The sequence below is a fragment of the Balaenoptera ricei genome, chromosome 12 (genome assembly GCF_028023285.1).
Source record: "Balaenoptera ricei isolate mBalRic1 chromosome 12, mBalRic1.hap2, whole genome shotgun sequence".
Lineage (NCBI taxonomy): Eukaryota > Metazoa > Chordata > Mammalia > Artiodactyla > Balaenopteridae > Balaenoptera > Balaenoptera ricei.
The window spans coordinates 31,114,172-31,123,967 of NC_082650.1; positions in this window are offsets into that span (position 1 = coordinate 31,114,172).

Consider the following 9,796-nt stretch of genomic DNA (forward strand, 5'->3'; position numbering starts at 1 on the left):
CCCTGGTGGCACAGTGGTTGAGACTCTGCCTGCCAATGCAGGGGACACGGGTTCGAGCCCTGGTCTGGGAAGATCCCACATGCCGCGGAACAACTGGGCCCGTGAGCCACAACTACTGAGCCTGCGCGTCTGTAGCCTGTGCTCCACAACAAGAGAGGCCGCGACAGTGAGAGGCCCGCGCACCGCGATGAAGAGTGGCCCCCGCTCGCCGCAACTAGAGAAAGCCCTCGCACAGAAACGAAGACCCAACACAGCCAAAAATAAATAAATAAATAAATTAAAATAATAATAATAATAATAGCTTGATGCCCTTAAGTGGGATTGTGAGCAGTAGCGAGAATGCACTCTGTAAACAAGGAAAAGTGGAGGAAATTTTGCCCCGGAACTCTCTGCCATCTACATCACTGGCTCCCTGTAAAGGGTTTCCCAGGGCAGATGAGGCTGAGTCTTCAGTGCTTGAAGTTAATCTTTCTAGAGTCATAAACCCTATCGCTCAGATGGCACACTGGATTTGCAAGGATAGTGTTACTTTTCACAGACCATTTAGTGCTCGTATGAAGTACTCTGTTCTTTACAACTCCATAGTCTCCAAATTATAAAAGCACAGGATTTGGAGTAAACTATGACACTTTCATTCCCCTAGCCAGGAGCCGTATATGGGCAGTGCACTTGGAGAAATGAGCAAATATGGTAACTAGGCCTACTCCTGGGGTTGCCCGTTTTTTTCTGTCACTTTTTGCGATGGCTCATGAGCTGGAGAAATTTTCTTTTTTTCTTTATTAAAATCTTCCATTTTTACAATTAACAAAGATTTCCTGCAGTCCTGCATAATTGAGATGTGGTTGTACATATGGGCTCTGCAGGAAGTCCGTGTGCAGCCTTTAAACAATTTTAACTTTTCATCCATCATTTACCCTTCAGCCAGACATGCTGCTACAGACTTGAAATACACTGGTGAACAAGAAAGCTCAAGTTCAAATCTCAGGAGAAAAACAGATTGTAGGTACAGCGTGAAACGAATCTTTTATTTTTAATTTTTCTTTGCATAGCTAATACAGCATCAATTCTGATAGCCATGGGGCATAGTTTTTTTTTACATAGAGTTTACAGCTTTACTTATCGTAATGTTTGACCTGTATATTGCTTAAAGTTAAGTGTTGCATTTACCCTCCATGTGAGTGATATTTTTAGGACTGTTAACATATTTTCTGTATTATCTACAGGTGAGTTTATTTAACAGTTAAAAGGGCTTCCTTTAAGTAATATATGCCTGCATCTCTAACAAGAATATCATTTTTCATGTGATTTGGATCCATGCAGCTTTAATTTATAAATTATACTTGTGAGCACCTGCTTAAAAGAGTAAGAAAGGTAGGATGAGCGGGCAGAGAGCTCTCAGAGGAGGAGAGCTTGGGCTGTGTTCTGTGGCTCATATTCCACATCTACAGAAAAACACTTTTGCTTGGGACTGTTACACAATGCTTAGTCGCTGGGTCATAGCAGCTTTTAGTACTTATTCTGATGTGATGACTTGACGTTAAATCTTTGCCTTACTTCATTACAATGAACATAAGATTGATTTAAAGTTGACCCAAGTACAGTGAAGAAGCTAGAATAAGATATTAAATTTTCTAAAATCCTCTTTAAATCGTCGTTTTAAAATTCATGTCCATTAGACTGTCTAATGTGATTTAACTGAAAATTTTTCATCATTTTCCTTTGTAACCCCTATACAGTTTAGCACAGTGAACTGCCTATAGTAATTTCATTATAAGTATTAGTTAAAGAATTCTGAAATATGTAGTTTTAGAGTATCTCCAATTATGCTTTTAAAGTTTTTTAAAAGTAGGTTGCTAGTAGCCTTCCAGTAGGCTAAATATGTTTAGTATTTAAAACTTAAAAATTTTTGAATTCGTTTTGTACCAAAAGTGACATAAAGCACGTAATGTCAGACTAAGTAAATCAAACTTTTTCATATAAAGTTCTTTTATGGGATATCTTACTGTTGGTAGAAAAACACAGTAACCAGAACTATGAGACTAGCTAAGGCCATGTCTGGTACGCAGGGCTTGCTTTGTAAATAGGCAAAAGGATAATCATCATGTGATCTAGCTTTATGAATTCAGATACTTAGAGGGTGAATAGAAAAACTCTGCCTAGCTGGCTGCTGCCTAAAATTTCAAAACCAGAACATTGTTATTTGGTCACTGGAAAGCTAATACATTAAGTATTATTCCTTCCTAAGGAAGAAGGAATTTAATGGAATGTGGTGGAGGTAAGAAGGCTGGAGGAGATGAAATGGGTCGAGTATTCAGATGAAAGAATGAACAAGACTACCCGCAAAAAAAGTAATGGACACTAAACAGAGTCGAAGACAACCTTCTCTTCAATTTCTGTAGTTAGCACTATATGTGTGCCTAAGCCACACAACCAGGATTTGTCAAGGTAATTTGCATTTAATGCATTCTCTCCTGTCATCCATAAAAGCAGCAAGATATTTACTTCAGTGTAAAATAGGAGCCTGTGGTTTAACATGAGGAAAAGTCTAATGCAAAGTTTAAAATGGGTCCCCGTATACAACAGCTACATTTTCTTTCAATCTTCTGTGAGTAGAAATGACCTTAATTAATCAAGAAAAAGGTTATGGGGTGAAATGCCAAAGGATAACAGGTGTTCCTTCTCCCCTTTTTGTGGTAGGTGTGACCTTCCCAAAGAGTAGAAGGAATAACACGTCGTTGAACTCCCCATTTGGTTTTAAAGGACATGGGTGCCACTGTGGGGACAGATGCCCAGGCAGCTACAGAAATATTCTCAATCCTGGAGGGTCCAGCAGTCTGCTCTTGCAGACGGAACAATAGTCTGGGGTTTGAGCAGACACTGTGGTCCCACAGATTTCTCATCTTTCTTCTTCCTTTCTTCCGTGTTCTCTCCCCACCCTCCCTTCCACCTTCCATTTCTCCCCTCCTGTCTTCATTCTCTCTTGCAAACTCTCAGCTAGACAGCACACATTTACTGAGCACCAAACTTGGCTGGGTCATCAACAAGACAAATTTCCTGATTTTGTAGAATTGACAGCCTCCAGGGAAAGCAGTACCATGAACAACCATCACACAAATACCACTGTGCATATATTAGAATGGCTAAAATCAAAAACACAGAAAAAAATGCTGATGAGGACCTGAAACAAAAATATATAAACTTACACATTACTGGTGGGAATGTAAAGTGGTACAGCCACTTTGATCAAAGGTTGCAGTTTCTTATAAAGAAAAGCATTCATTTAGCCTACAACTCATTCATTTAGCCATCACATTCCTGGGTGTTTACACTAGAGAACGGAAACCTCATGTTCACATAAAGCCCTACATGAATGTTTGTAGCAGCTTTATTTATAATAGCTAAAAACTGGAAACAAACCAAATGTTCTTAAATGGGCGAATGGAAAAATAAACTGGGTACATGCAGCTTATGAATTACCACTCAGCAGTAGAAAGGAATGAACTATTGATACAAGGACTTGGATACTTCTCAATGTCATATGCCAAGTGAAAAAGAAAATCTCAAAAGATTACATAATGTATGATTCCATTTATATAATATTATCAAAATGACACAATTATAGTGATGGAGGACAGACCAGTGGTTGCCGGAAATTAGGGCTGGGTGTAGGATTTGACTGTAAAGGGGTAAAATGAGGAAGCTTCTTTGTGGTGATGGAATAGTTCTGTCCCTTAATTGTGATAGTTACACAAATACGTACTGGTAATAAGGTTTCATAGAACTATGCACCCCTCTCCTTAAAAAAAAAAAAGTACATGCAAATACTGGTGAAATATAAACATTGTCCATAGTTGAGTTAATTGTATTGTAACAATATTGATTTACCACTTTTGACAATATACCATGATTATATAAGATGTCATCATTGGGGGATTTATTGTTCCTTATATATTTTTCTATGTCCTCTGGCCTATGAATTCCATGAAGACAAGAATTATAACTTTGTTGTCTCACTTGTTCCTAACATACTACCAGGTACAGAGAAAATGCTCCATAAACATTTGTTGAATAAATGCATTCTATCATAAATTATCAGATGAAAAATGTCAGGTTGCTTCTGAGATCAATCTCATCTAATGTCTCTGCTGCATTTAACACAATGATCTCCTTCTGTCTTCTTCATATTTCCCCCCCTTGGCTGTGCATTACAATTCTCTCTTTGTTCTTTCCTGGACGTTTATCTTTTCTTAAACCCTACACAGACCTTGAATTGAGGAGGCAAATGCCATAACTATGGTGACAAAGTAGGTAATATAAATAAGCATTATACTTGATGATCGTAAGAAAATTTGGAATGAAGAGGTCTGTGTCCAAATCGGAGAACACAAAACTCAACTAAAGGTTTTGATTTTTTTTTTTTTTTAATTAAAAAAGTGTTGAGCAGACCTTACAAAATGTATTTATGTGATTTAGCACCTTCCTGCTCTATAGGGTTCTGTCTTCCCTGGTGTTCACGAGTGTTTGTATTATGATAATTCCTGGCCTCAAACATATTGGACTAGACATAGCAACAGAAATATATATACACAATTATATTATACAATTATAATTATATATAATATCTACATATTATATATATGATAATTATATATAATATATATTATGGTATATATAGTTATATACTTTTAATTTCAAATCTCAAATTTATTATATCCCAAATAGAACTCCTCTTGCTGCAAAACGTCTATATTCTTATCTATTTCCTTTTTTGTGAATTGGTCACACAGTCCTCTCATTCACCTAAACTGGAATTTGAACTCATCATCAATTTCACCCATTTCTTCAGTCCTCACAGTCTGTCTGTCCCTATGTCTTGTAGACCCTTGAATGCTTTCTGCCATTCTCACTGTTATGAGTTTAACTCAAGTCCTTATTATCTCTCATTTGATCTTTTTGCCATAGTTTCCTTGTCAGTGATTCCAAAACCTGGATGTGTGTCAGAATCACCTGCGGAATTTTGTAAAAATAAAGATCCCTAGTCCCAGTCGCCATGTCTTACCTACTGAAGCATAATCTCAGGGATGGGCCTAGAACATTCACAGTTGGTTCATTAAAGCAATGCAGTGACTTAAAAATGCTCATCAGTATTCTTACTGTTATATCATATCAGTCTATACTTCTTACTTAAACCATTTGCACCCATGCTGCTCTCTTTATTCCTCTTCCTAAAGAGCAGACAGCACCCTAATGCGACAAAGAGAAACCATAGTCACAGGTGCTGCTGTAGAGCCCAGAAGTGCCTCAGGCTTGAGGACTTTAATAATGGACCCTGCAAGTCAAAAGGCACAATGAGGGCAGACATTCCAGCTAGAAAATTATCCAGCTAAACTCAAAAGAATTGAAAGCCTAATTGTAACACTAAATAATGAAATCATTTTCCTCAAAAAATAATTTATCTTTTTCATGGATGAATTGCTATTGTTTAAACAAAGTATTTCTGTTGGTTTTGGTGAGAGAGTTTTAACCTTGTACTGCAAGCTAAGGACCATGTGAAACCCAGCATTACCTGTATTAAATGAGGCTGCGCTCAGGGGCTGGAGAAAATCCTTCAAGTAGAGTGAAAATATCTCTTCATTTCATTGTTCTAACATTTGATCATCTTTGACAGAAACCCATCCTTGAAAAATAGCAAATTTTCATAAGTAGATGAAAAAAAATTCTTAAGTTTCTTAATTAAGCTTCTACTTACAAGAAATATTCGTTTTTCAAAATGACAGTGCTGATTGCCAACCCAAAGTTTTGAAAAAGAAACTGGCTCAGGGCTGGCAGCGCAGCTGTGATGGAGGAAGAGGTGCCCTCTTGTAGCATGAATAAAAATGACCGGAAGTGCTGACAAACCAACAGTTCTCATTCCACTTGTTTTCTTGCCTTTGGAACTATTGAGCTAATAATGACTTCTCTCTTTTACCTCCATTCAAATACAATAGACACATGCAAGTGTTTCTTTTGCAACAGCTGAAACCTTCTCCGGTAAGCTAGGACAGAGTGCTGTTTCGAGTTTTAGCTTCTTTTAGATTGAATTAGAAGGACACTGCCCTCTTGTGGTAGATACGTCACTTTGCAAAGAGAGTGATAAATTTCTCTGGACGGACTCCCAACGTAAGAATTTAAGGATTTAAATATTGCCAAAAGGGCGGGTGGGCATTTGAGGAAATGCATAGATACCTTGAATGCAATCCTAATAGAAGTTCACATTTCCTATTAGCATTACGTAAGAAGAACAAGAAAGTTCATCTTAATACAGCCTGTTAAAAAACATTTGTTACAAAGTATTGGTTTTGAACTCAATGTTTCCTTCCCTTGTCTTCTCTGGTCTGGTGTTCATTAAAAATAGTGACGTGGCTAAGTGTTTCTAGCTACTTCAAATAGAAACAAACAATAAAACTTCCCCAAATTTATTGTCAATGTTTATTGGTGAGAAATGCTACTAAATTAAAAATTTCTATCTCAAGGACCTGAATGTTTAGCAGGGGTCTGGCATGATAAAAACATACTGGTTTCATTGAATTTTGTTTAATGAATAAATAGAAAGCTTCACATTATATTACCTGTCTGCTAGAATTCAGATATCATCTTTCTCATGAAATAGATGGGTTAGGCAATGAAAGCTGTGTAAATTAACTTTTATGTTTTAAATGCACTTGAAAGGAGCTTGTTGTGTTAAATATGTACTTAGTGCCTGCTACGTGTCAGTATTATACTGCATACAAGTTGTATAAAGAGAAAAGATAAAGTCCTTACTTTTTAAGGAGTTCACTGACCAATGAAGCAAATAACTACCCACTATGTTTTACTTTTTAAAAAATGAATGTTTAGGTCATAGATTTGTTTAAAAATAAGCTATATATTAATTTAGTTTCTCCCCCCAAAAAGTATACTTTTATGGCTGATTTTTCTATTTTTTAAACTTCCAAAATAGAGTGTAAATAAAATTTTAATATAAAAATGTTTGCACAATATGGCCATCCTATGAGGCCTGTATAATTCAAGGTTCTCCAGAGTAACCGAACGAATAGGATATATATAGATATTTATAAGAGGAAATTTATTATAGGAATTGGCTCACAGGGTTATGGGAGTGGAGAGGACTGTCTGCAGGCTGGAGAAGCCGGAAAGCTGCTGGTGTAATTCAGTCTGAGTCTGAAGGCCTGAGAGTTGGAGGTTGATGGTGTAAGTCCCTATCTGAATCCAAGGCCCAAGAACCAGGAACATCGATGGCCCAAGGGCAGAAGAAAATGGAGGTCTTAGCTGAGAGAGACGTAGAGATAGAGAGAGAGAGAGAGAGAGAGGAACAGAGAGAGACAGACATAGAGAGAAAGAGAGACAGAGACATAGAGAGAGGTCAAATTCACCCCTTCTTTGCCTTTTTGCTCTATTCAGGCCCTCAGTGGATTGGATGACCTGAAGCATTGGTGAAAGAAACTTGCTTTACTCAGTTCACCGATTCAAACGCTAATCTCCTCCCTACACACCCTCACGGACACTCCCAGAAATACAAAACGTTTTACCAGCTATCTGGATATCCCTCAGCCCAGTCACGTTGACACATAAAATGAACAAGGCCCATTCTTGCCTTTTGAATAGTTATAGAACACAGAAACTTGAGATCACAAGACATTCAGATAGAAGAGTTTCCCTTTTCCATGTAATTACCTTAGCACAAACCCTTCAGAACAAAGCAGGGGCCACTGACTCTACCCTAGGGGTAACCATGCTGCAGCTTTCTGGAAGCTGCAGAGGGCCTGGAAATTAGCAGACTAGTTCTGGGAAGATAAGATTCTGCAGAATAAAATGCTTATCAGATTTTTTTCTCTCAACTTGGGGACTCTGCGATTGAACTTAAGGCATATCCAACATAATAATACTTTAATTCAGGAAGAATAAAGTACACCAAGAGTTATGTTTGCTCTTTTCCACAGGAGAGGTGATTCCTGTTCACTTTGGAACACAAAACTAGAAAAGGTATTTTCTCCTTGGTTTTGATTTGCAGTGTTCTAAAAAGATGCTACTCTGAAAAATTCTTCCACACTGGTCTGGTTTAATGCCTGACATTCCATTATTCCTTTCACACAGAGAATCACGACACTTTCCTATATGCTTAGCACATTCTAGGCACTTAGAAAAGAGTAGAGTGAGGGGAGAGAATTTACAATTTGCTTTTCAGGATCTATAGTCTGGTCAAAAAAAAAAAAACACCAAAGTCTCAATATAAGAAACAATGGAGACCAGCAGAAAATGAAAATCAGTGTCATAGGAAGGTACAGGCAGGGGGAAGGATCAGAGTTATAGTACGTACTTTCCCAGTGTCACCCTCTTCACGCACATTTTCTCACTTAACCCTCCAAAGTCAACACATAAAAGTGTTATAGAAAGGGGGACCGAGAGAGTGGGCTCTTGTCTAACACTTGGAAATGAAATGTCTGAGGAGACACGCATACTGACAAAGCAAAAGACTTTATTGGGAAGGGGTGCCCATGGCGGAGAGCAGCAAAGTAAGGGAATCCAGGAGAACTGCTCTGCCGCGTGGCTTGCAGTCTCAGGTTTTATGGTGATGAGGTTAGTTTCTGGGTTGTCTCTGGCCAGTCATCCTGCTTGGCCCATATTTGGTCTGACTTAGGGTCCTTCCCAGTGGCACATGCATCTCTCTCAGACAAGATGGATTGCAGCGCAAAGGGTTCTGGGAGGTTGGTAGGACGTATTATGGGCTGGTGTCTCCTCTCTCCTTTTGGCCCCTCCCGAAATCTCCTGATTAGTTTTCGGCAGCACGATGTTCCTTCTCAGGACCTCCTGCTGTGAGACAACTCAGGCAACTAGTTATCGTCATACCTGGCCAAGGCAGGCAGTTTCGGTCAATGGTTCCCTAACAAAAATGTATCATGCGAAAGGTCATACACTAGCTCTGTAGAGAACCTGGGGTACAAATAACAAAGATAAAAATAATACAATTTTTATAACAAGAAGATATAGTTGTTTTTTGTTTTTGTTTTTTTTAAATAAATTTATTTATTTTATTTATTTCTGGCTGCATTGGGTCTTTGTTTCTGCGCCTGGGCTTTCTCTCGTTGTGGCGAGCGGGGCTACTCTTCATTGTGGTGCACGGGCTTCTCATTGTGGTGGCTTCTCTTGTTGCAGAGCACGGGCTCTAGGCACGCAAGCTTCAGTAGTTGGGGCACACGGGCTCAGTAGTTGTGGCTCGTGGGCTTAGTTGCTCTGTGGCATGTGGGATCTTCCCGGACCAGGGCTCGAACCCGTGTCGCCTGCATTGACAGGCGGATTCTTAACCACTGCGCCATCAGGGAAAACAAAGATATAGTTTTTTTGAGGTTCAGTTATATATCATTTATTATACTAGATAACAGGTCTGTGAAGTAGGCACTATCATTCTTATTTTGCAGATGAGAAAACTGAAGTTTAGGGAGATTAAGTAATTCCCCTTTATTATCCCCGAAAGAATAAAAAATGGCTCCCTGAGGATTTAGAGTCAGTTCCAGCTGAGTTGCAGGCTCATTCTCCTGGCACTCTGCTGGGATGCTCTCACATCTGGGCTCTGAAGCTCATAATTCTGCCACTACTGTGCCCTCTTCAACGTTTCGCCTTCTGCAGCATGAACCATCCATGCCAAGAAGAGTTCAGTGAATATTACTGTAGCCTGAAAGGTTCTTTGGGTCCAGAGGTTCTTGTTGAAAATCACACATCTCTAAAGGGTTCAGTTCTTTAGCCTGTGTTTTCTACTGGT